The following is a 25,915-nucleotide window of genomic DNA, read 5'->3' as shown; positions in this document are numbered from 1 at the left end:
ATGTGATTTAGGCCTTGCTTGAAGGGAACACATGCCTATTTTGACAGACGCTGGCCTCCTGCTCAGACTGAGGTCTGCAATTACACAGGACATAAACACGGTGCGCCGAGGCCAGGCTGGAGCTCTGAGGGCCCCTGGGAACGGAAAACGCTGCACAGCTTTGTGGAGGCCGCAGAGGCCTTGGCAGGCGCCCACAGACGGCCATCGCGTGACTGTGGGAGAGGGATGACTAGCGTGTAACGCCGGGAAACTACACTGGGAGAGATTGGCTGTCACACACACACACACACACACACACATACACATACATGAAAGGGATGTCTTGTGCAGTAACTTAGGACACTGGTGTACATATAAATGTACATATATATCACTCAAACAAGTAGGCATATTCTAGGCGCCACATGTTGTACCTGCATACTGGATATATTTGGATACATGTGGCACATGCAGACAATTCCCCCACACACACTTTCTCTCACATCGCACACTAGCCACATACACGCAACAGAACTTTCTCTTTTTCTCGCCCAGCAATCCACATCAGGCCTCACCTTTCTCCCTGTAAAACAGCTTAAAACCTCCTTCTCTCAAGCTGCATGCTTGTTCTCTCCCTCCCTCCTTCCTTAGTGGGGAGGGGGGGCGGGTGGCGAACGTGCTCCACCACGCACCAGTCTGTGTTCGAAAGAGGAAGCTCCACTGGGCCTAAAACAATTACCCATTTAAGTACGCTAAATCAACTTGCATTGCCGAAACAATGCGACGGCTGCCACTGTTATTTACTGTAATGAACTAGGCCCATTGTGAGCACATGGCTCTTTGGGAACCTCTCATTGAGCCTGGCTGAATGCAACAAGCCCTGAATGGATGTCAGGCTACATAAAGGTTTTTGAGCAACAGTGAGAGTGTTGCCTTGTGGATAAAAAGAGTGGCGGTGAGATCATATTTACCCACCATTCAGCCTGCTTTATATACGCCCATCGGCCACATCCTATTCGGATAAATCAGGGACAGAGGGAGCGGCCGGCAGACTTGAGTGTATTTTCCACAGTCAATTCAGAGCGGGACCTGACACAAGCATGGGAAAGCAAATAACCCGGATTAGGCTTCTTCAAAGGCCTGGCCCTGTGAAAGATGGGAGCAGGAGGAGCAGACAAAGGTGGGAGTTAGCGGTACACACACACTTACTGTTATGACAGTAAGACACACACACAGAAAGTTGAGATGGTTTATGAAACTTCATCCAGCTGAGGTGTGGGTTTGTTTGGCTGTTTTTGAGTTTTTCTAAGACGGGAGGATCAGGCACATGAAGAAGAAGGTTGGGTGTGTGTGGGGGGTTTTGGTGGGGTGAGGGTGGGGGCAGGATCGGGGTAGCGTGTGGATTGCATGTTGAGGCATCTACACAGCAGGATCAGACTTCACCTCACCTGCTTGGTGTGCGAGCCTGATGCTCAGCCAAGCCAAGCAACGCTTGCCAGACTACCACTGCCAGGGTGCATGCACACGTGCATTCGTGTGTGGAAACTTCTCATCCCATCTCTGAGTGCAGCTAAAGTTCAACCGAGGATGTCTGCGTTTCATTAAAACCATCAGTATATCTCAGCTGCAGACAAACACTGAACATTATGAAGCTAGTTTCCCCCAAAACGTGAGGGAATCTGACTGCCGCAGCTTTGAGGAGCTCGCTGAGACTCTCCACAGCAATTCATAACGTACACACGGTTTAGCAGCACATACATTTCTCCACACCACAGCAATATTAAGCGGGCCAATTTCTCAGTGACGGGGCAGTTAAGATTGTTGGTGCTTCCCTGACATGAAATCGTGTTACACACATGTGCTACATACCTCTGTACACAGTCTTTAGTGTTGACATGACTAGCACTCAAAGACAACCCTATTCCATAGCAGGAATGTTCACAGCAGTGTGTATGTCTATGTATGTGTGTATGTGTGTGTGTGTGTGTGTGTGTGTGATGGGGGGGTTCAGAGATATTTTCACCTCTTTCCATGTTTCAGTCCATTTTTCCTTCCTTCACTCCCTATCTCACTATCAAAATGCTCACCCTCTTTTCCCAAGAGTCACAGTAGCCTCCCAAATGTACACACACACTCACTCACATACACAAAGGCATGCAGAAGGCATAAACACACACAACTGCGCACACACACACTGACACATGCAGGCACACAGCGCTACTCTCCCTCAGGCGGTCTGGCTGTAAGATGATACCTCGTCTCGGAGCATTTCGCACATGCCTTCCCGGACAGTTCCCACACTCCCGGCCGCCTCAGCCTGTCTGACCTTTGCCAAGCCCGCCACCCTCCCCACTGCCCCCCCTGAGTCTCCTTCCTCCTTCCCCAGCCCTCCCTCCTCCTCCTCATCTTCTCCCAGGGCCTGCGGTTTGGACAGCTGCGGCCAAGCTGGCTGCTCGGCTTGTGGAAAACATCCGCCACACATGGAGGACTGCACTGATCCTTCTTGGCCTCTGCTGGCTGGCTTGGTGACTGACTGGCTGGGTGACTGGTTGCCTGTTTCCCAAACCCATGAACACATTATCTGACCCACCACTACTAACATCCCCACGCCACATCCAACTCCAAGACCTCACCCACCGAAAATAATACGTATCATTTGGGGGGCATTCTTTCGGTTTAAGTTGAGAGAAACAGGAAAGCTGGGGAGACGAAAGACGTCATATGACATAAACTTGCTTTGTTGTTGCGGTTACATGGGTTGCACCTCACGCCACCAGGACCACCAGCATGACCCAATATCCTTAAATTAACCTTTATTCAAACAGTGAAAGATGGCTGATCACTTTCATACTTTCCCATAAATAATTAGCTTCACATTGACAGTGACTTGCTCAAGAGCACCTTTACTTTATTTCCAGGTGAATTCACACTGAAATCTGACTTGGCAGTCAATTATTCAAATTGTGGTGAACTTCTGAAAAATGTGTGTTTTTGTCCAGTTATCAATGAAAACTACTTAATCTATATTGGAAGCTACATTGCTCTCACTCCTACTGACAGACTTGTTTAAAATAAAATTACTTCTGCAGACTGGTTACAACACTACAGGTCTTGTCAAGCAGTGCTTTTTTGTAGTGCAGGCCTAATCCCCTGCAGCATGGCTCCAATTTAAGGCCTCCCCACCGACATAGTGTGGTACATAAACAGGCCCGGGTTACAGCTCACCCCCCTACACACACACACACACACACACACACACACACACAGCCTCCACATATGAGACTGATTTTGCTTTGGATCTGGACTCTGGCCACTGCTTCAAGCTTTTTTCCTTTTTATGCGTGCACCAGAGTTACACACACACACACAATTATGCTTACTGTAGTCCATGAACACATGAACGAGGGCGATAGACTAAATCAGATTGAGGAAAGGTACAGTATAGTGAAGGAGCTGCAGACAGGCTTACTCGCAGACTGTGTGTGTGTGTATATCTGCATTGTGCAGATGTAGACACACACACACACACACACACAGACACACACACACACACACACACACACACACACACACACACAGTCTGTAAACTGCTCTAACTCCCTCTCTGAGTCCCCTCTCAGTGTGTGTTGCTGGCAACGTCCTCTTTGTTGCACATACAAATACAGTCAAGTCTTTCCTCCAGTTTCCTCACCTTCCCTTCTTCACACAGGGATGAAAAATGAAGTGTGATGAATAGAGGGAATGGTGTAAGATGGAGGATTACACCCCTGGCTGGAATTTTGAAGGGAGTAGCTTTACTGTAAAGGCAGAAAAATACAATCTTGATGGTGTTGCCGACACCTTGCATCACATTTCCCCTCTGTTTGAGACAGGATTATGGTAGGGAACCAGAGCCTTGGCAGGGCGCTTGTAGCCTGACCTGAGAATCAGAGGATTCCTCTGTGTTTGTGGCTGAATTCAGCCACGGTGTACACACACAGTCTCTCAAACAAACACACGCTAGTCTATCTGCTGGGCCACTCAGTGTCTCATGCCAAATGAGAGCAGGAGAATGCTTCATGCAGTGTGAATTTTGACTGAAAAGTAAAGTGTCTATTCCAATCACATTTTTATGCTAATCCTATATTGGCTGCAGCCAAAACAAAAGTTCAAAACTGTATATATGCATAGGCAGTTCATGATGTAGCTGAGAGGTGAGGTAAATGCTTTTAAGATCTTGGAGCAAAAGTCTAAAAATTCTCACCATCCCACATAGCAAAAACTGACCATGCCATGTTGGGGAAAGCGAAGGAGAAGACAACAAAGGTAACAAATCATGTTTATAAATGCCACTGCACGTCAAAACTTGTGAAATTTCAAATTTCAAAAGATTTGAACTAGAAATTGTGTTGAAATGTGGGTCATATTAGGTTGAATGCCAGGTGGCTTTGTTTTGAAGACTGATATGTGAGGTTTCAAAGCAACATGAGGGAACTAACAGAGCTCCACAGAGGTTAAATCATCTGCACTGATCTGCAGGAGGGCGCAGATGAGAAACAACAATAGGTCCAATGGAGCAGTCTCAAAAAACATGAAACACATTGAAATTGCAACTGAGATATGACAGATATATTTAGTGTGGCGGTACAACAAATGCTGCTAACGGGCTTTCAATTTAATAAAAAACACATTTGTAGCAGTGTAATTCTGAATAATCAAATTGTGTCCAAATCCTGTAAATAAACCTCTTGGAGAGTAGAAGAAGACGTGTTATTTAACCGTTGTACCTCCTGTGTATTTTTGGAAAAAAATATTCACGAGCTATCATTATGAATGGGGTGATGTGGCAATAAAACTTTGGGGAAGACTTTTTAATTTCAGCTCTGAAAACAGATTTAAATCACCGTGCTTAAACATGGGTTTGGGGGTGTGGGGCATGGTAGCATTGACGGCGATAAGAAAAACTGCACACCCACGTTCAGACTGCAGCCCTGCATCCCAGCAATTCACACATACATACACACACACACCCACATAAACACTCAATTCTCTGCCCATCCTTTTGCCCTCCTCCTCCTCACTACTTCCATCCATCCACCCGTCTCCCACGAGGAGCTCTTGCTCCAAGGCTGCGGTGCAAGCGCTCATAAAAAAAGAAGAAAAAAAAAAGCTTGCCCTGATGATGGAAAAACCGACACCAAAAAAAGCAAGAGAGAAGAAATGTAGTAGGAAAAAAGTGTTAAGTTGAAAAGCGAGCATTTTCTCTCGCTCTGAGCTCTTGGTCCTGGCTCAGAGCTTCCCTGGATGCCAGAGTCTTTCATCATTTGGCAGCCTGGCTCTGCAGTTCAGTTTTACCTCCTGGCTGGAGGCAAGCAAGGCACCACTCGCTTTCCACACAGCGGGCAAGAAAGAAAGAGAGAGGGAGATGGAGACAAAGAGAGAGAGAGAGGGAGGGAGTGCAAAGCAGTCTTTAATGCAAAAACAACCTCTGGAGTCATTCATGGCCACTCATGGGCCCCTGTCTTTTTATTCTGTGCTCTTCCCTCTGCTCCTCATCTCTCTCCTCTGTTTGCTTCATTTTCTGATGTGCTTTAGCTCCAGAAGTAAAACGCTTGTCATTATATAATCCGCAGCAGCGGATAGCTCCCAGTGATGGATATGTTGAAAGCAAAGTGGGGGAGATGTGTGCTAGCGAGGCAGAACAGAGTGACCTCTGATGTCCTGCTCTCCTTTTTGGATGGAAGCAGAGTCTTGCTGGTATCAACGTTCAAATACCAAAAACAGCCATGTTCTGGGCTCGAAGACTGCGTCGCATTCGTAGGCGATTTCAAAGCACACCTGCCATCCTGTTTTGCCCGTTTTCTTCATGAGGATCTCTGAAACTAAAACTCAACACCAACACTTCAGGCTGTTTTATCCCTCCTTGCCTCTGTATTTTTGGTTAAGTTATAAAACCCTCAAACTCAGTTCTGCTAAAACCACCAGTGTTTTGACAAGTGATTTATAGTTTGCAAGCAACCACAAAACCTATTAACATTCAAAATCAATTTATTTGTGTATAGTGATTGAGAGGTAAATAAAACATAGGCTTAATTATACAATTGCACACAGGAGGGAAACCACGCGCAGGGAAATAAGATCACAACCTCCCGCCAAGCAAGTAAACTGCACCAACAGCGCTGAACAGTCTTAAATGCTCTCTACCGCTGAGAGTGAACACAGGTTCCCACAGGGCTTGATAAAGCACCCCTACCATATGCATTCTTTCACCATGGATATGCCACCATGAACAAGACACTTGGGCATGTCAGGCCAGGCGCAGAGGAAGACTGATGTGTCTCATCATTAGGGCTGATGGCCTTCCCCTGCAGCGAGATGTATGTTCCTACTGTGGTGGCCCAGCAGGACCTCACTGGCACCCTGCTAAGACTTCTGGGAGCAAAGGCATCTGGTAGAAAACTTCTTCCTCCCATTCAGACTCATGGGACCACAGATACCCACACACACACACACACACACACACACACACATAATCTTAAGTATGTGTGCAGAGATGTACACTCTAGAGCACACACACATATGTAGACACGTACACAAAAGCCTGGCGCAAAATGGGTGCGATCTGGCCCCTGGGGAGCCTGCCTGCCGCCCATGGCCCCCGCTGAGTTTGCCCAGTGGGAGCTCCGGCGCTAGCTGCTAACTGCACAGCGGGGTGTCTGGGAGATGCGGTCCTGGAGACTATAAGGCTAGGAGTGGTGTGGCGACCATGGAGGCCTTGTCCCTCAGACAGGCCGCAAAGACAGAACGTTTCTCAGGCCCAGTCATATGCTCTTAGACATGGACGATTGTGTCAAACCCTTTGCAATCGCTGTTCCCATGGCCTTAAGCTGAAGGGTCCTGAGAAATTATTTCAGAGCGCTTAATCATCGTTTTCATCATTAAAGGCCAAACACTGAATAGACTTCTTATGGACAGATGTGTCATCTCTGATGAGAGTTCAGATAATGCGCTTCAGTTCACAGTGACAGAAGCATGAAAAAACAGAGGTGCAGGGTCTAAAATACATGTGTTACAATCATAACAAACAATGACAGCAGCCAATTATAAAAAGTAATAAAAATGGTGTGTGAATATAAGTAAATATATATAAGCAGCAAGTGTTTGAGGAGTTGGATTCTTCCTGGAGAGAGACACACAACCTTTCTTTTGATTTTAATACACAAAGACTGGAGAAAATGAAATTTGGTCATTACAAGTAAACTTATTTTAATACTGAGTTTGTTTTGTCTCTTTGTTTGTTGAAAAGTGATCATTCACAGTCAGTTAAGTGCTTTAGTAGTTTTTAGTGGTTTTCCAAACAAACTGGGTAGCAGTGTGGCACCTGATTAAGATGTTGAGGTCTGACCAGAAGGTCTGTAGTTTGCATTTCTGGACTGTTTCTGAAAAGATGAGTGATTAAAGAAAACTCTACTCTTCCCATTAACTACCACCAGGGTGTCCATGGCAACGTGCCTTGGGATCTTTACCCCAAGTTGCTGCTGTCTCGCTGCTGAGTTACTAAAAATAGACCAAAAAAAAGACAGTTGTTTTACTGGGCAGCTTCCACATGTGAATGTGTATAACCGAGTGTAAATCAGCAACTTTTTAAGTGTTCAATCAAACTTCCTTTAATATGTAAAATCTAAGGACTTAAGGGAGATTTTTGCTCACTACAAGTGTGTTTGGCAGCTCCATTTATTTTGTTTGGTCTGAACATGCAGATGTTTATTTGTAAAGCTTGTTAGAGGAAACAGAACTAACAAAACTGCATTGCAATACAAGCAATTTGATGAATTTTGAAGTAAGCCATTAAATTTAATGGAACATAGTTCTGATTGATTTTGTAGTTTTACATTATTTTCGGTCTGGGATGATGATAATGAGCTGTAGCAGTACAATAAAATTAACTGGAAGCCAGCGTTTGATAAACATCATGTTTAGCTTAATCAACATGGCAGGTTTGGCCTGATGAAAATCTAAGTCTATTTATATCACATGATGTAACCACTTGATGTAAGCAGTCTTCTACTGCATCGATACTGAGTGTGAGTCATACACGGGATGACCTCTGAAGAGAGGATGCAGAAATTGACTAGTATTTAGACAAAACTAGAAAGAAGCAGAGAAGGTTTTAAGGCACTAGTACTAAGTTTCTCCTCTCCAATGTACACCAACAGCCTGAAGCTGATAAGTTAGCGATTGACCACATACTATCTATTAAAGATGTCTGTTGACCTCTGGGGTCCTTGGTGCCTGTGTCACATCACCAGAGAGGATTGGCCAGTGATTGATGATCCATCTCATCATGGCTGCAGTTACCTGCCACCCCTCAGAGAGGACAAAACCTCTGGGCCGGGCCAGAACTAACTTAATTCTTGTCATCCGCCCCTTTGCAAGGTATGGGAAAAATGGCCTGGACTGAAGAGTTTGGGAGATGAGAGAAGTGGGACTTGAATGGAGCCAAAAGGAGAAAAGGACTGAAAGGAAAAGGAACTTGGTCAATAGGAAGGGGGCAGGAGAGGCTGAATGCACCATTGCGTGGTCTACAGTGTTGATATTTCCCTCAATGGTCTCTTCTAAAGTGAACGTTTTAAGCCACCCCGACACACTAAATTTGCCCTTTGTGCACGGAGAGGCCCCTAGCTGTCGTGATGCAAGGTGAGGAGGCACTGGGTGCAGATGGAACCTGCTTGTCACCTCAATGGTCTCTATTCTCCCCCCCTGTATGCCCTCCCTGGCCTGCTCCGCCCATTGCCACCATTCACCCAGAGCTCCAGTGGGAACGTCCAGGGACCCCGCGCTTTGGGACGGCCTCATATAATGAGCCCCTCTAGATGGCTTGAATGTGGTGCCATTGTTCTACCCAGGGCCATTAAACCACCTCCTGGGCAAACAAGAGCGTCCCTCTTCCTTTATGGGGCCCAAGAAGGCAACAAAGAGAGGAGTCATTGAGACACAGAGGGGCCGCCCTTTGTTTGGTGTCCTTTTTGCTGCTCCTCAATGCCTGGGCTGGGAAGGGGAGGCTCCTGTTGGTCTTTAGCGCTCCTCATATCGCCACAATCCCTTGTTTGGCCAAAGTGGAGATGTGAACTTAATTGACTTGAGTGGCCCCAGTGCACCGTGTAGCAAATAACCTGGAGGAGGTACAGGGAAGGTATTGTGCATCTGAAAGTGTTTTTGGCTGTCCTAATAGTGGTGAAAACCTGTGAGGAAAGTTTTACGGCCCCTGCGATCCCAGCTAATGAAACCCTGGAGAATTTTTATACCACCTGATTTCAACTGTGAAATGTAGCTGAGCTGCAGTTGATAACACCATTGTGGAGAGATGACGCTGCTGAACAAGATCACAAGACTCCTGTGCAGTGATCTGGAATTATGAATGAATGAGTGTTAAAATTATTTTCACACCTCATTACAGTAAATTTCTTCCACAATGAGCTCAACTATAAAATGTGCATCATTTTACATACCAGTGGTAATGAAATCACTGAGGCCTACCTCACATGACAGACAATTACAAATGTAACCACTTACATAATAGACCTAGCTAGAAAGTTTACTGAACGACTGCTTCTGCTCTGGATTTTTCAATGAAAGACATCAAAGATGTTTCAGATGTCTTCCCTGAGTGGCAGTCCTCAATGACTTTCTAGCCACCAAAGGAGTGAAAGTCCTTTGGATGTCCTGAGGCTAAAGAGCTGCAGGCAAATGTCAGGTTGCACCATCCTTCACATATAAACAGGCCCTGACCTCAACCTTTCCTTCGGCCACCATCCTGGGCAGAGAGGCTGATTAGCTGAGGGCAGGTGCTGAGCGCCGGGCTCCTGAGGAGAGGTTAAGGAGAGGAGTCAGCACCTCCCTGTGTGCTGCTGACTGGCTTGCTGCCACCACGTCATCCATCCTGTAGTCTAATCGAGTTATCATATCAACAAATCTCCCATCAGGGGCCCCACAGCTGACACTCCCAGAAAGAAACCCAGAGGGGGCCAACAAATTTCTAGCAGCGGGACACTGGGGAAAGGAGCCGGCCTGCCTGGCAGCAATGAAAGGTACCTGCAGCCTCCGGTCAAGCTCCCCTCTGGGGACGACACTCACGCTGGGCGCCATGCTGGGGTGGTTATTCGATTAGGCTGTGTGCTATGTGGGCAACCCCATTCTGCAGCCTCGTGGCCGAGTGAACCACCCACTGGGAAAACTGTTTGAGTTACCATGGGGAGAAAAAGAAAACAGTCTGGGATAAAAAGCATCCAATAGGTTGGAAAACTTACAATTTGAAAGCTACGGCTGCTGTGGGTCAAAGATGTGCGGTGGAAGCAAACGTAATCAAAATATGTCTTTCCTCTTTTCTAGGAATCCTTGTCTTCTCACGGCAATGGTTGTCAGGCAACTCTCATGCAAAATAAGTGCATCACCAGATCAAAAAAGATCAGATTAAAAGGTTATAAAAACGAATATGTGCTTAAGATGTAGTGGCAATAGTTTATTTTGAAAAAGGCTTAAAATGTGTGGTTTCCCGTGAATTCCTCTCTCACACACACATGCACAATATTACGCTTTCACTCTTGCACAGAGAAACACTCAGCAGGGGTTAGCGGGAGAAGAGGGTAGCTGTGTTGGCCTGAGAGTTGACCTGCCACTCCATTGCTACCTGCTGCTAAGGCACAAAGGAGCCCCTTGGCCAGCCGCGTCGGGAAGAAAAGCCAGGCGGAGAATGAGTCAGCTCGAGCTCCACAGAGAAGAAGACCCTCGTCTATCCCCCATGACCACTCTGTCATCCATGAATACTATTTACGCCATGGGAAGTCTTTTCTCTAATAGACCCCCCTGGTCCCTCTTCTTCGCCTCGCGCTCTCGCCACATTCACAGGGATCCTTCTTGTCTTCTGTGTTCTGCCTCATCCTTTCTCTCTCTCTTTCCCTTTTTTTTTACAGGCTAAATCAAGAGAGATGCTCCCCAAGCATTGCAAATTGATTATGGCGCTGAACATTTATTACATGATGGTTGGGGGTCTGCATGGTGGAGATGTGAGAGAGAGGGAGCGTGCTGGGGAGAGAAATGTGGGCTCATCCTCAGGGTCATCATTATGATCACACACTTTGTCAGTGTCACGGGGGATGACTACTGCACACGCGTTTCACAGTGGAGCTGTTAGAAAACTAGGACAAACTATAAAGATAACTGACTTACGTCTCATTAGGTGTACAGATGTAATGTCATTGCGCTCCAATTTGAGTGATTTTCATGTAACTTCAACTGAAGGATTGCAAAGCTCTCTGTGAGCGAAGAAAACACTTAAATATACAGTGTGACACCTTTAAAAAGCTATCAGAATGATTCAAACATGCAAGGTGGTCAAGCTACCTAATTAAGCTGCTATTTTTAGTTCCTGAAAAATGTACATTTAGATATCAAAGGTGTTATCATTACACATTAACCAACTGTGAGTATTTTGTGATGCACCTTTTTTTCAGATTGTATGCAGTTAATCCTTCAACAACTATCAGTGTTGATAAAACTGATGGCAAATGTAGGGGTTCAACACAATAAATGCAACAGCTGTGCAACATAATGCAATCCATCCAACAGCCCTGCAATAAATACTACCTGTATGAAGAATATAATGTTCCGTTAAAACTGCCTCAAAAAGGCTTTGATAGACTGTGAATACTTTTTGTGAATTGTTTGTGGTGTTTACTTGAATTATATTGTGTTTCTGTTACTTTAATCCCCTGTGTGTAGAAGGGATGGACAAAATAAAAACAACATCACAACCTCATTATAGCCCCCATTATGATAAATGTTATTTGATAACACATATTCAACAATGAACTGTGTCTTCTTGTTGTCTCTCTAGCGAGTAGTTTTACGTAATAATGTCATCATGAGTTGTTTCACCTGACATTTTTTATGACATATCTGTAAGTCTCTGTAGAGAAACGAGAAGACAGCGTGGGTGGAGACACGCAGTATTCTCCAGAGGTTTTCTACTCACTTGGTTGTCTGAAGCTTCAGCACAGAAGTAGAAATTAGTCAGTGTCACTGCAATGTAATCCCGCTTTAAAGATGCAAGATTCTGTTCAGAAAATGTAAAGATTTTCATGACTGTACAGACTGAATAACTGATGTGCATCATTAAAGGGATCTTACGAAATGGGCATTTATTTATATGAAAATGTCACAGGACTATTGCCTTAATACTAAATTAGAATCAGCTTCTGATGCAGTTCAACAAGCATGTACTGCACCTGTGGTCAATTGTAGCTGCATTTCCATTTAACACTCATGCATGCCCACACAGGTGAATCTACACATAGACACAAACACACAAATGTATGGGCATAGACACCCTTCCATGCACAGTAGGCTATACACACTGCTGCAGACACATTAACATACCAAAATCTGGCTTGACTGGCTTGTAACCTGGTTTCACACCAGCAATATGTTGAGCTGTTCCTGGGCAAGCGAGCGATCACTTAACCACTCACCTACACCCTTCATAAGTTGCTTTGGATAATAAAATCAGTTAAATGTTTACATTAAATCCATTGAAACACAACCTCTTCGCCCTGTTACCTCCCAGTTCTCCCTACAGACAAAACCCCAGAGAGAGAGAGGGATAGATTTTTGGGGTGACCTCTATTGTGGCCCGGCTTTAATCCTGGCCGCGGCACTTTCCAGGGGGACAAAAGGATTGTGAGCGGCAGGAAGCCAGTCCTCAGTTCTCCCAACGCTCCACACAAAGCTGCTGCCACCGGGTTATGATTAGTACATCAGTGTGGCCCCGCAGAGCTCTTGCTGGGAAGGATGCAAGCTTAGACCCACGCCAAGCCAGGGCTCCGCCAGCACTTTGAAGAATGGAGAGCGGGTGAAAGAGATGGCTACAATGAATACCTAAAAACCCCCATTCAGGCAGACCTTGAGAAGCACAGGTTGCCTCTGTGGTCGGTCCTCCTCTCTTCTCCCGCTCCTTCTGTTCCCTTCTTCACCTTGGGCTGAGAATTTGCTGAGGTCTGCGGGTTCCTCAGAGACCTCTTAGAAAGGGAAAGACGGACGACAAGACGGGGGTGGGAGGGGGCAAGACTTTTACAGAATAGCTTTGTCAAACCTGGCGTGGCCCAGACCTGGCCCAAGATGCTCTCACTGCTCCGCTAATAGCCCGCATCAGCAAAAAGACAAAAAGAACTCAACAATTATTAGATTTAAGGGCTGGCCGCAGTGAATGGGGAAGTCCAAATGAAGTCATTGTACGTTGATGGAGGAGTTGGGGGTTAGCTGAGGTTCAGCTCCAGACCAATGCCCAGGCATGGAATAATTAACCAGAAACAGCTATTAATCTTGACCAATGACAGTGCCTGAAACAATGGGGACTGACCAATCATTGATGGTAACATCCACTGCGGGACCTTGGTCCACAGATGTGGGATCATCCCTGACACTGGGGAGGAGGAGCCGTAGTAGTTTAACCACAATATATCAACTTCACTGAGTACCGTGATGGATGAATTGCAGTTCTATGAGGGAAGTGATTGAAAAACAAGTCTCACAAAACAAGTGGGAGAGGCCTTACTTCACTAGTTTTCGCTGACAATGCAATTTCCTTGTTTTTGTAAAAACATGACAATGACAATAATAATAATAATAATAATAATAATAATAATAATAATGTCTAATGAATCACAGAAATGACAAGAAAATAACAGACAAAACCATATAATATTTCTGTGACAGAAACTAAAACCCAAAACATTGCATATTTTCTGTTCTGCCTGGTTGTATTATTGTTCTTAATAATCCAGATTAGGCAGGTCGAATGAAAGCTACCTGGTAAAGTAGAAAACCATTATAGAGCAGTAGCAAGTTCAGATTCTGGGTTTTGGCTAATGACACGAGGTGAGCATCCGTTCTGGGTGGTATTCTGTTCTCACAAGACCCCCCAAAATGACTTTAGATAAATAAATACACAAAAGGACTAGACTGTACGGTCACGCTAAAATGGACACTGTAGAAAAATGTTTGGGCTCAGGTATCCATGAGCTGCTCTGGTGGAGGAGGTTCAAAAAGAAAATAGAAAAGATGTGAAAAAGAAAGGCAGCAGCACAAAGGGTGTCCAAATCCACTAGTGAGGCATGAAAACCTGCAGGAAATCTGCACATGCAGCAACTCCACACCCTCAGTGCTGAGTTTATCCATTCATACATAATTATGAAAACATACATGTCGGAATGTGCTGCTCTCTAGTATCCATGCAAATAGCCTATAGCCATGAGAAGTGTGAAGCCAGCAAAGATAACGTGTTAACTACAGCATGGACAGAAAACACTTTCACACATTCAAATCCAAAACACATGAAGGTAAGGGAGCCAGTCTGTTTTATTTTACATTTTGACTCACTCAATGTATAACAACTGCAGTGTTTGAAACAGAGAAACATCCACTCAATTAAAAACACCAAAACTAAAAAATAATTTGTTTACCTTTTGAAGGCCTTGTTTGGGCCTTGTCTAATCATTTTGACGTAAACTTGAGGAAGGACAGATGATCGCTAAACGTTAAAAAACTTTTTTATACTGTCCAGATACTCATTAAAATTAAACATTTGTGCTTCCACTTTCTCATCTATACATTTTAAAATCACACAATTAGGCAGTTGTTACAGTAGTTGAATAAGCAGTGGTAATATAGCAGTAAACATGAGCTACAGCCACACGTGACACTGTTTTAACCATATGGGAGAGACTGAGGGAGGAGAAGGAGAGGGAAAGGCGGCATCCTGAGAGACATGAGCCTATGGGAGGTATGGAGGGTGGCGGGGTGGTGGTACAGTATGTGGCAGACCCCTGGCACACACGCCAACTCCACTTTCCACGCTGCTCACTCTCCTGACGCTGGGCTCCCCCGGTGCCCCTGCCCTCCTCCCAGCACCGCTTTGTGTGCCCGCATAATCTCCCAGCAAAGGAGGCGACGCAGGTGGTCCCATCCCAGCGAAGCCTCACCTCCCCCTCCATCCTCAGTCTCTCTTTTTCTCTCACCCTCTGCCTGCTCTTGTGTCTCTACCCTGGCTGCCTTCATCCTCTCCGTCTTCAGTCCCTGGCGTGGCGATACAAAGAGACACCTCCCTGGCAGAGATAAACCTATTTTAGAGATGCAGAGGGGGAACCTGACGCTCCCCGCCTCTCCTTCCCTTCATCTCTCTCTCTCTCTTGCTCTTTCTCCCAGGGAGGGCACTGCTGCGCTGGGCTTCAAGCACCATTAGCGCCTCAGTGATGTGTGTATTGTTGTGTTTATGTGTGTTTGTCTTTTTTTGTGTGTGTGTATGTGTTGAGGAGGTTCAAAGGGTTCCACCTCTATAGTTCACCAGTCAACCAGATCCATGGGGGACGGAGGAGACTGGGGGCGACAGCAAGGGACAGTTTCAGGGTTTAAGTGTAAGTTTCCTTGGTTAGTACAGATGTCAACGCTCAACCTGCAGGATGGTCCCAAACAGGTGGTATTCATGGTTTTGATGGATGAGTGGAAAATTCCAAAATTCCAAATTCATTGTAAGGGTCTAATGTTTACAAATTGTCAATTTGTTTTAACTTAGGTGGACCACTTGCAAAAAGGGGTATGGGTGTTGTTAGAAAACTCAAAATGCAATGTGTTCATTTGGCATTTGTCAGCATGTCATAATGTGGATACAGTAACTAAAATCTTCACTGAAAAGTTTCAAACCCTGCAAATCAGATCAAAGAGGCTCAATGCCTTCTGTCACAAAAGAGAAGTTGACATCATGTATAAACACATACTTTAATTCTCATACCATCACACCTCATTTCCCAGCCTCAAACAGTCTCACTGAACTCCTTTACAGCAGAAAGAGAATCACACCTTCCATCACTGCGTGAGAAGTAATTACCCACTTCAAGATACAAGGACAGAGTCCATATCACTCAGTGGGAAAACACTAACATGGTTTCTCTTTTGCCCTGACATCATTGTTATCACACCCACCTCCCCCTCAAACAAATCAGACATGGAAAATTGTCTGGTATTCCCCCCTGGGTGCTCCCAATCACGGCATCAAAGGCATGACGCAAGGCCGGGACAAAATGGAAGCCATTATGGCTAATTAGCTGCTGCCCTTTAAAGCACAGGGACCTGCCTGCTGCCGGGGCTCTGAGCAAACGCCACTGACAGCTCCCACGCTACAGAGGAGACGGAGGGAGGGAGGGAAGGGTTAGAGAGGAGAGAGAGGAGGGCGGGGGGGGAGGAGGATGAGGCGGATTGTGAATGAGCTGGAAAGCATGCATTCAATTTCTTTTTTAAAATGTGTCCTGCAAATAATGGAGGAAGTGCGCAGGAGGAATAAATGGGGAGGGGGGTGGGGGGTACAGGGTCATTGGAAAATGGAGCAGGAAAAATTGGGGCGGGGTTTGGGGCACTGAGGTACACATGATGAAAGGAGCTCCTTCCTTCCCTGCCAGGATCCACATGGGCATTCTTCAAGCTCACCCAAGCAGAACTCAGCCACACACACACACACACACACACACCCCACCCACTACCATGAAATTCACTCATGCCCCTCCACATCCTCTCCACCCCACCTCAACTTTATCACACACCTGAAGGTCTGCCTGCTGCCTGATTACCCAGCCTGCCCCCCCCCACCCCACCCCGCTCGTCTGTCATTATGCTCCTATGGTTACAACACACACACACAGATGGAAATAGATAGGGAGAAGACACACATGGTTACACACACAAACACACACTGACAGACACACACACAGTTAAACACTGCATGGTCCCCTGGCCGGCAGATCAGCCTGTCTCAGCCTGTATGTGCAGGTATTAGAGTGTAATTACAGTTTCTTTATTCACTTCAACATTGTTCTTTTTCTCTCTGTTGATTTTACAGTGGCTCACCGTGAAGCACCACCTCCTGTCCTGTAGAGTAAAACTGCTTTTCAACTAATGATTTTATATTTTGACATGGACATATTAACTGTGCCACCGAGTATGAAATATAAGTGTCTATTGTGTAATACAAACGACCATGCCTACATGTCCACAGGAAACTCTTACTACCTTGAGTACTTTAGGCATCGTTTTAAGAGGAATTCTTATCCCACGGTACTATAATCAACATGCTAAATGGATTTTCAATTAAATTGGAAGTACTTGCACAGTAGGTATCTCACTGCTTGGACCTGGAATGAATACGCCATGCTGATGATTAAGATAAAGTTTCAGCTAATCTTATCTTTTTTATATTGCATGCCTGCTCTTCAACTAAATACCACCGGGATTGATTGTTTATTCATTTCCTCCCAACCGCAGCCTTAAGAACTCCAGCAACACCACAGATACTAAGAAGAACAAAAGTCAAGGCCTTGTCCTCCACCCACATATCCAATCTGTCCTTCCCAAACAAGCGGCGACAGACGATTTCCTGTGTGCTGGAATCCTTAGCCTCTTATTCCCAGTCCCAAGGATGGTGGGAGACTTGGGGAGGGGTTAGAGGTCCGGCATCTTTTCACACATCTTTGCAGACATAAAGAGCAAACAAACCTCAGGGTCTTTATCACTGAAATCTAAACCCCTCGGCTGATTTCATGTCTGTGGGCTGAGGCTGGGGGACGCAGCGATGACCACCTGTTCCCTGAATTTCCTCGTAGTCGCTTTTGTCATGGGCTTTACATTCTTTCAAACCATTACTGGCCCTGGGCGAAACTTAAGCTTTTGCCAATTTCTCCCTCGGTGCCCCATATATGAGAACCTATACAGTCTCCTTTCAAAGGCTGCTTATGTGTCTGTCTTCGTGTGAGGGAAATTAAAACACAGAGAAAAGGGTTATCTTGTAGGCCTCTATAGGTCTTACAGTTTCAGCATAAGTATCACAAGGCTCGCTGAATGATATTGGGGAGCATTTTTTTTTTAAACAAAAGCATTGATTTACAGGGGGGCTCTCCTTTGTGCCGGTCCATTGAAATAAACTGTGTCAAGGAAGCATTTATTGAAGGACTTTGGGGGTTTTAACAGGAGACAATGAAAAGGACTCCTCATACACACAGATTCCATCAACCAGCTATAAAAATTGAGGGGAGAGGAGTCTCATTTATGGGGTAACATGGTTACATTTTACTGCTCTGTGGCATTGAGGCAGAGGAGGCAGAGAGGACGCCTCTTTTGTTTGCTGCACGGCTGCAGCAGACAATGATCGAGGCGTGTGGAGCGCAGGAATGTCCTTACTGTAGACACTCTCGGAAGTCGGGTTCGAGTATGCGTCTGTCTGTTGCTTTGTGCTTGTGTCAGTGTGTGTCCATTTTCATGACAGATAGGACTGTGGGAAAAGTGCCCTTACAAACGGCGTCCATTGTCTAGCCTCCATTTATTTCAGGGCGGTTCATTCCGCTGATAAGTGATGGAGAGAACCGTAGATGAAACAAATTCATTCCAATGCAGCATTGTGACTCGCTTACATGAATCACTTCTGATTAGCCTCAAGCTGGCATGGCCGAGCCATCAATGAAACTGCACAATCACACAGAGGCCTCACAAAAATCAGGAATCCCAGTCCCATTAAAGACCAGTCACTTCTCTTCCTCACTACAGAGGTGTCCATAAACCTCTGTCAGGCCTCACTGTCACTGTCATCATGTAGCCAGCCATAATGGGCTCTGACTATTATTAATACAGGGCCTGAAGCATTCCCAGCTACATCCAAGGGCTCACCATAAAATATGTTAATCAAATCGGGCCCCTGGGGGCCCCTCAAAGGGAGCTTTAACACAAATTGAATATCACTGATGGCTTTGGAGGAGGGGTCGGTCTTGAAGGGGGGAGGCCCTAACCCTGTTAGTCACACGGGTCAGGGCTCAATGATGCTGCATATTTCCAGTCACTGTCAATTACCCTGATATCATCTGTGGAGGGTCGCATGCAGCCAGCGCTTCAGGGGGAAAGAGAGAGCGCTCAGCAACTGGTGGCTGCATCTGTGGAGCACGTGGGAAAATCAGAGTAGGTGTATGCATGTGTGTGTGTGTGTGTGTGTGTGAGAGAGAGATCATGTGATCTTCAGAACAAATCGTCAGCCCAGGATGCCACACGCTAATCACACTAATGCCTATTGGCCGAGTTAAGGAGGAAGCGAACGTGCCAGCTTTAGATTAGTGGATCGTGTAAATTATCTGATTCCGCAAATGTATGACGGCTCTACCACTCAGTGTTCACAGACACAGAGTAATTATGATGGATCGAAAAGTTTCAGCTCAGGTCTATGGACAATATGACTATTCTAAGAAAGAAAGCAGCCGACCATAATGGACCACTTAAGCATGGGACAAATGAAACTGAAAAAAAGAGATGTGCAGCTCTGATGCTTAAAAAGAGCAGAACCCCATCAGCCCCATCAGCCTAAATATAGAGTTGTAGAAAAGTAAGTAAGAGTCTGTCTACAATGCACACAGCCTATTTATACCTACAAGTTTATTGGGACTGAATATGCAGCTTGACTTGTTTTCCTCCCTAAATGGGCAGAAGTGGTAAACTGCAGCGTTTACAGAGTTATAGAGTGTTGAACGTCTTCGTGGTTACAATTACTTTGAGCTTTACATCAAAGTGAAGTAAGTTCATTTAGAGGAAGGGTTTCCCTGTTGCATACTGGAAATATCACCCGTGAGAAACCAAATGACCACAAGGCCAAGAGCACCCTCTGACAATTTTAACCTTTGAACTTTATGGAGTGACATGGAGGCCCTTTGACAGTGGAAATTTGCTCTAAAGCCAAGACACACTGGGTTTTAAAGCAACGCTGCACAAAAACACAGCAATTGAAACTCCTCAAACCAGGATAATCAAATCCCCTGCTGTCCACCTGCATGCTAAAACAGCTAAAGATAGAAGTAGAGTATCACCTTAACTGTTCAGCAATAAAACAACTCGATCGCAGGAGAGGGGCATTGATACTGGACGATTTTGCATAAGCCAAGATTACAGTTAATGCTAAAGAAAGATGGAGGTTATGGCAAATAAAGTATAAAGTATTGTTATGGTTGGACAACTAAAACAAGGTATGAAATACTTGGGAAAGATTGTGGTTCAACATAGCCAACATTAACTGTTTGATTGTCATGGGACACAAATTAAAGGGCACACTACATCCTGCATTGGCAGTAGACCTAAAGTTTGTCAGACAAGCTCCCCTGTAACGTGCAGTTGCCATGCTGTCTTACTCAGTCACTCATCTTTTTCATTCAACGACTTATCTTAGCTTTCAGGGATGACACACTGCTGCTTCTCTTACAGCTGCTGCAACTGAGGAAAACAAAGAGAGCCGAATGCTTTATGTATTTGACCACACAACACAATACCATCAGAAACACGCCACTTATTCTTCTGACGTCTCAGTTCCTCTGCCCACTCTAGGTGGCTACTTTACAGCGTCCGGGCTAATCACATTGGACCCATTTCCCAGAGAAACCGGGGTTTACATGTCCATGACAAGCTTGCCAGTACCCCAACACAACACACACACAGGCATTTGTCTCATTCATGATGCAAACCGGAGCTGAGATAACAGGGTCTGGTGGGAGTGTTTGACAATTACACTCCACAAAGGTGAAGTTACACAGTCAGATGAGGTGGGAAGCATGGAACACACACACACAAGCTTAGAAAAACACACTCCGTCTAGTATAAACCCACACTTGGGCTTTGTCAACGTGTTTGGAGGGCAGACAGACAAGCAAAGACACACAAACACACTCACCATCACACACTCACACACTCTAAGTGACATGGACAAACTCTTTATTGTGCACACCCTCAAACAATTACACACTCACACACACTCGGCTTGCTTTGTGTCTACAGCGTCTCGTGGTCGTATCTCTGCGGCCAGCTCCTCTGCGGCTCCCGCCACTGGCTCCAAAAAGGGAAAGAGGATTAACTGCTGGTCCACGTCACAGTTTAGGCTGCTTTTGCGTGGACGGAGAAGAGAGAGAGGTGGGATAATGCCATTTCATGTCTCTGAGCACCGACATGATGCAATGCACCTCAGTGGTGAAACACTTAAATGCATGGGGAACAAACAGCGACCAAACTAAAGCTCAAGAGAAACAAAGGAGGAAACACCAGAAGGATCTTTGGGTGAAAGTGAGGAGTGGAGAATCTCTGAAATGTTGCTGAAATGTGATGTTTTTTAGAACAGAATTTGTCACATTACAAGTCACTACAGCTACTCTGGATAAATGTGCACATATATACAGAATAGATGAATAAGAAACACAAGAAAAAAGAAAATCAAGAAAAAAGATCAAGGGGGTTGTGTGCCAAAAGGTTCAACAAGTTTCTTACAGGAAATCAACCATTAATTGTACACACATTGGAAAAAGGGCAAAAAACATAGAGAGTTGTGCTGAAGATGACCAAAACCTTTCTTTCACATTTTCCCCATTTTGTCATTTCTTTAACATATGTAATAAATGACTCTGAAGAGCCGCTAAAGCAGTTTTGTCCGTGGGCGTGCAGCAATTTTATTCCCATGTTACAGGACTCAACTTGCAAACCTTTTCACGCTGTTTATTTAGGTCAGCAATCAACGCCATCCCTGCAATCCCTGCAAAGAAAGCAACTTTTTGAAAAAAAATCATACACTTTTAATCACAGAAAAAGTTGGCTTTAACACATCTGTTTTAAATTGTTTACTTGTTGCACTGCAACTGCAGTGGGTAATTAATGGATACTTGTGATTCGAAGCTGTCTGTTAAATAATTGTTTAATAGATTGGTCAACATTTGGTGATTCCAACTACTTGGACAAGAGGATTTGATGTTTTTCTATCATATAGGATAGTAAACTGAATACTAAAATGTTTCACACAGTTGGTCAGATAAAATAAGCAATTTGAATATGTCACTTTGGGCTCTGGGAAATTTTCCACTACTTACGGACTACACATAATCATGTATTCTGTATTCTAACACAAAGGTTTAAGTGCATGCTCTATATGTTTGTCCTACCTCACTGCTGTCTCCCAATTGATTTGTTTTCTAATTTATATATCTATATATATATCTATATATATATATATATACATTGATAATCAATCTTATATTACCAGAAATATGACTATATTAACTATATTTAGAAATAATGTAACATAGTGTGCATGTTGAGTCAAATGACCTGTGATACGTGTAACATTTACATTGAATTGGAAGGAAATCCATTGTCAGTGCAATGCAAAAAGCAAAAGTACATGAAAGTGATGACTCCAATGTAAAAAAAAAAGTATGTATGGAAAAACAGCAGACTGAACTACAGACAGTCTAAAAGACTGCACACACCCAACAGTCAAACACATCACAGCAAGTTTCTCAGCAGGATTTCTCATTTGTGGAGGAGTTTCTTCTGTCAGAGCACATTTCCATCATTTCCCATGCTGAAGTGTGAGCCATTAAATCAAAGAACACAAACAAAACTGTTTGCACAGTCAAGACTTAATCCATCAGTTTCTGTGCAGACACCTCCCACCTCTGTATCCCATGGTCCTGTGTGTGTGGCCTTGAAGTTAACATTACATCATTAACACCACCATCATAACTTTACAACAACAACAGCCAGTGTGTTGATTTACTGACAGCAAGCTTGCTGACTCCATCCCAGCTCCATCAGAGTGAGAAAGAGCTGGACCTCCGGACCCGTTTGATGTATTCAAGGGTCAAAAAATCTGGTTTCTCTTTCCCTTCATCTCAGAGGGGCCCAAGCCTCCACAGAGGGGCTGTTAAAAGCAGGAAAATAAAACCAGCCACGCGAGGGCAGAGCTCGTAGATCATACAGCCAAACAGCGTGTAAGTTGAGTGTGTTAGGGGTGTGTTTCGCTCTCCTGCTGCACTTCACAAGTCTCCCTGGGCCATGTTAATTGATCTCAGCCTCACTTGCATGTGCAAAGAGACACAAAACCCCACACAAAAACCATGGTGTAGTGTGAAAATAGTAGTTGGTGAACTCAGAGTAGGTACCTACTGTAACCTCTCTCTATCTCACACACACACACAGCAGCAGCAGCACAAAATATAGATTCCATAAATCATCTCAACATCCTGCCATATGGAAACATAACCAGATTCAGACTGCATAGTATTACGCACTGTATGCACAAGAAAATATCAACTTTGTAAAGTGTGGCTGACCTCTGACCTTCTAGTGGAGACAGACAAGAGAAAGGGCAAGCACCCTTTTTGGTCACTGCAGCATCGCTGGAGTAGTTATCATAGCTGCCCAGTGAAAACATGTAATCACAAATTTGGTGATTTAAAATGTTTCAGCAAAACTGAAGGAAGCATGAATTATTCCATTAAAAAAACAGGTCTGTTTTTTTTTTTAAAGTTGACATTTTGGAGATACATGTCTCTTTAGGACCCTAAGACACATGTTGGGACACATACAGTAAGTATAGAAAATGTATTTGCAGAACGCTGACAAACCAATCAATATGAAATAGCATCTTGAAACCACCTGTGCAAACACTGAATAATGTGGTATTAATGTATAATATGAACTTAGATTTTACACATTTCAAATTATTGATGTTATTCTTTATTATAATATTTCCTTCCCGTTTTTTTCCTGGGGACAAGTGTTGGGGGCCCTGACCGTGAGGTTGGGAAACTTGGCTGTGAAGGATGAAAGCAAGAGGCTCAGAAGTGCTTCATGAAGAACCTCTTTGTGCGATATCAAAACCAACCAAACTGTCACCGTTGGCAGTTGTTTGGACGTTAGTGTGGTGGGAACTTGTTTGTCTGGTCTATTTGTTTGTTGTGATGGTGTCTGAGGGGGGAAGCCCTCCCACTCAATTGGCCTTGGGATCCAGAGTAGCTGGAGGACAGGTCATACAAAGGCGCAGTGTGATGGGGTCATCACTGTCACCGCCCAGTGTTGGGGGATGTGCCAATTTTGTAACTGACGGCTTCGTATGGTTGCCATGTCCTGCTCTCCTCAAGTCACCATGCCCTGAAACCATCCACCAACAACCCCCTCAACAACATGTTTACGAACCAAAACTGGGAGGATAGGCTATAGGGATGAAAAAGACTACTTCTAAAGGCTGGAGACTATAAAAGAAACAATCATCCAGCATCACAGGACCACCTTTGCTAGGGTTCTTGTTTTTGAGTGTATGTGAGAGGCTGGGCTGGTGAGAAACACTGTGGATTTACATAGCAGTCTGCGACTTCAAACGAGGTGGCTGACATTTGAATGGGCTGGTGGTGGGAGCCTCTGGTGGGGTTTTTGTTGCCATGCAGGGTGAGCCAAGGAAAGTGGGCACGCACACTGCTGGGATTTGTGTGTAGACAGCTTGTCCTGTTTACTGGGCCCACAGGTTACCATAGGAGCCCCGCACGAACTGAGAGTGTGAGAGACAAAGAACGAGTGTGAGAGAGAAAGATAGCGAAACTGGGAGATGGCATAAAGAGGATAAAGCATAAAGGGGATACACCATGTAAAGTTAGATGGGTCCTGTGTCACTGGGTACGCTGCTAAGAGAGGACAGAACAACTTTGATGAGTTATAAACTAATGATAGGGGAGTGGAGGTCGGGTCCGTGAGACCTGTATGCCCTACACATCATCTCAACTCCCTGATTCCATTCATGACTACAGTAGCTTTTATGGATAAGTGACAATAAGCTGTGTTGTGTTTTACACTACCGCTTTGACCTGAGACTGTGGTCCTGTTTCACTATGCTCTTTAGAAACTGATGTAACATGTCTCTACATCACTGGCTCCCAACCTAGGGGCTATTTTGTCTGACTTTCCTATCATTTTTTCCCCCTGTGAAATACTGGATTCTTTCACCTCTTCAGGTCTGTAAAATTCCTTCAAACGAAACAATTGAACAAACTTTTTTGTTGACCTGCTCAAAACTCATCTCCAAACTGAGGTCATAACCAGTGACGAGGGTCAGAAGTAGATATTGCTTCATTTCATTAAGAAAACAAAAGTTTGGGAACCACTGTTCTACATAAGCTGTTATGTTCTAGAGCCAACTGCACTTGGCAAATAAAATGGCTGCCCTTAACTCTGTAATTAGTTGATCTCAACATGTCACGCTGATGCAGAACAATGATTAAAAAAAGATCCTAAAATACGCCTGGACAGCTGTGGCTAAACTTCTGACCACGTCCAACCATAACAGTGTCAACCTCACGAGGAATAAATGTTAGTTCAGCACACAGGGAACCAAAGGGAAAAACCCTTTGCTCCTGACAAGGAACACCTGTCTGAGTGAGTGTATACTCTGGAATGAGTGTGAGCCTCTGGGAGAGAGGGAAGGAAGCATGTGATTGAGTGTGTGCATGTGTCTGTCTGTGTACATAATCTGCGCAAATACCCAGTCAGGGTCATACATGAGTCTAACGTAAACTTAAATTACAGTTTTAACTTTCCAGTGTATTGTATGCTTGGGTGAGGATTCAGACTGCAAACACACACTGATCCACTTCCGCCCACACAGATCCAACACTTCTCTCTCCCCTCCCACAGCTTTCCCTTTCCCTGCCTGGCTGCTCTACTGCCTGGCTGACAAGCCGTGCTGCCTGGCTCGGTGGCGGTTGCCCTGTCTGTCAGTCTATTTCCAGGCTCAGGGCCCAGCGCAGAGGCAGGCAGTCAGTCAGTCAGGCGGTGTGGTGGAGGGCAGAGGGGTTGATGCGTGTGTCAGAGAGGCGCTCTCCCACATTCCCCCGGCGGCTGGCAGCAGGCTGGGCCTGCGGAGGGGGGTTCGCCTCTTTCTCACGACCTCTCAGGTTCCTGCGCTCATCTGGGAGCTATTCATTTCCTGCCAGAAAACAGCCTTCCCCTGCAACTGCAGGAGGGGGGGGGGGTGCAAGGGGATGGTGGGGGGAGAGGAGTTTGGCTTCAAAATGAGTCC

The sequence above is a fragment of the Enoplosus armatus genome, chromosome 7 (assembly GCF_043641665.1).
Source record: "Enoplosus armatus isolate fEnoArm2 chromosome 7, fEnoArm2.hap1, whole genome shotgun sequence".
In the NCBI taxonomy this organism is placed as follows: Eukaryota; Metazoa; Chordata; class Actinopteri; order Centrarchiformes; family Enoplosidae; genus Enoplosus; species Enoplosus armatus.
This window is presented reverse-complemented; position numbering follows the sequence as displayed.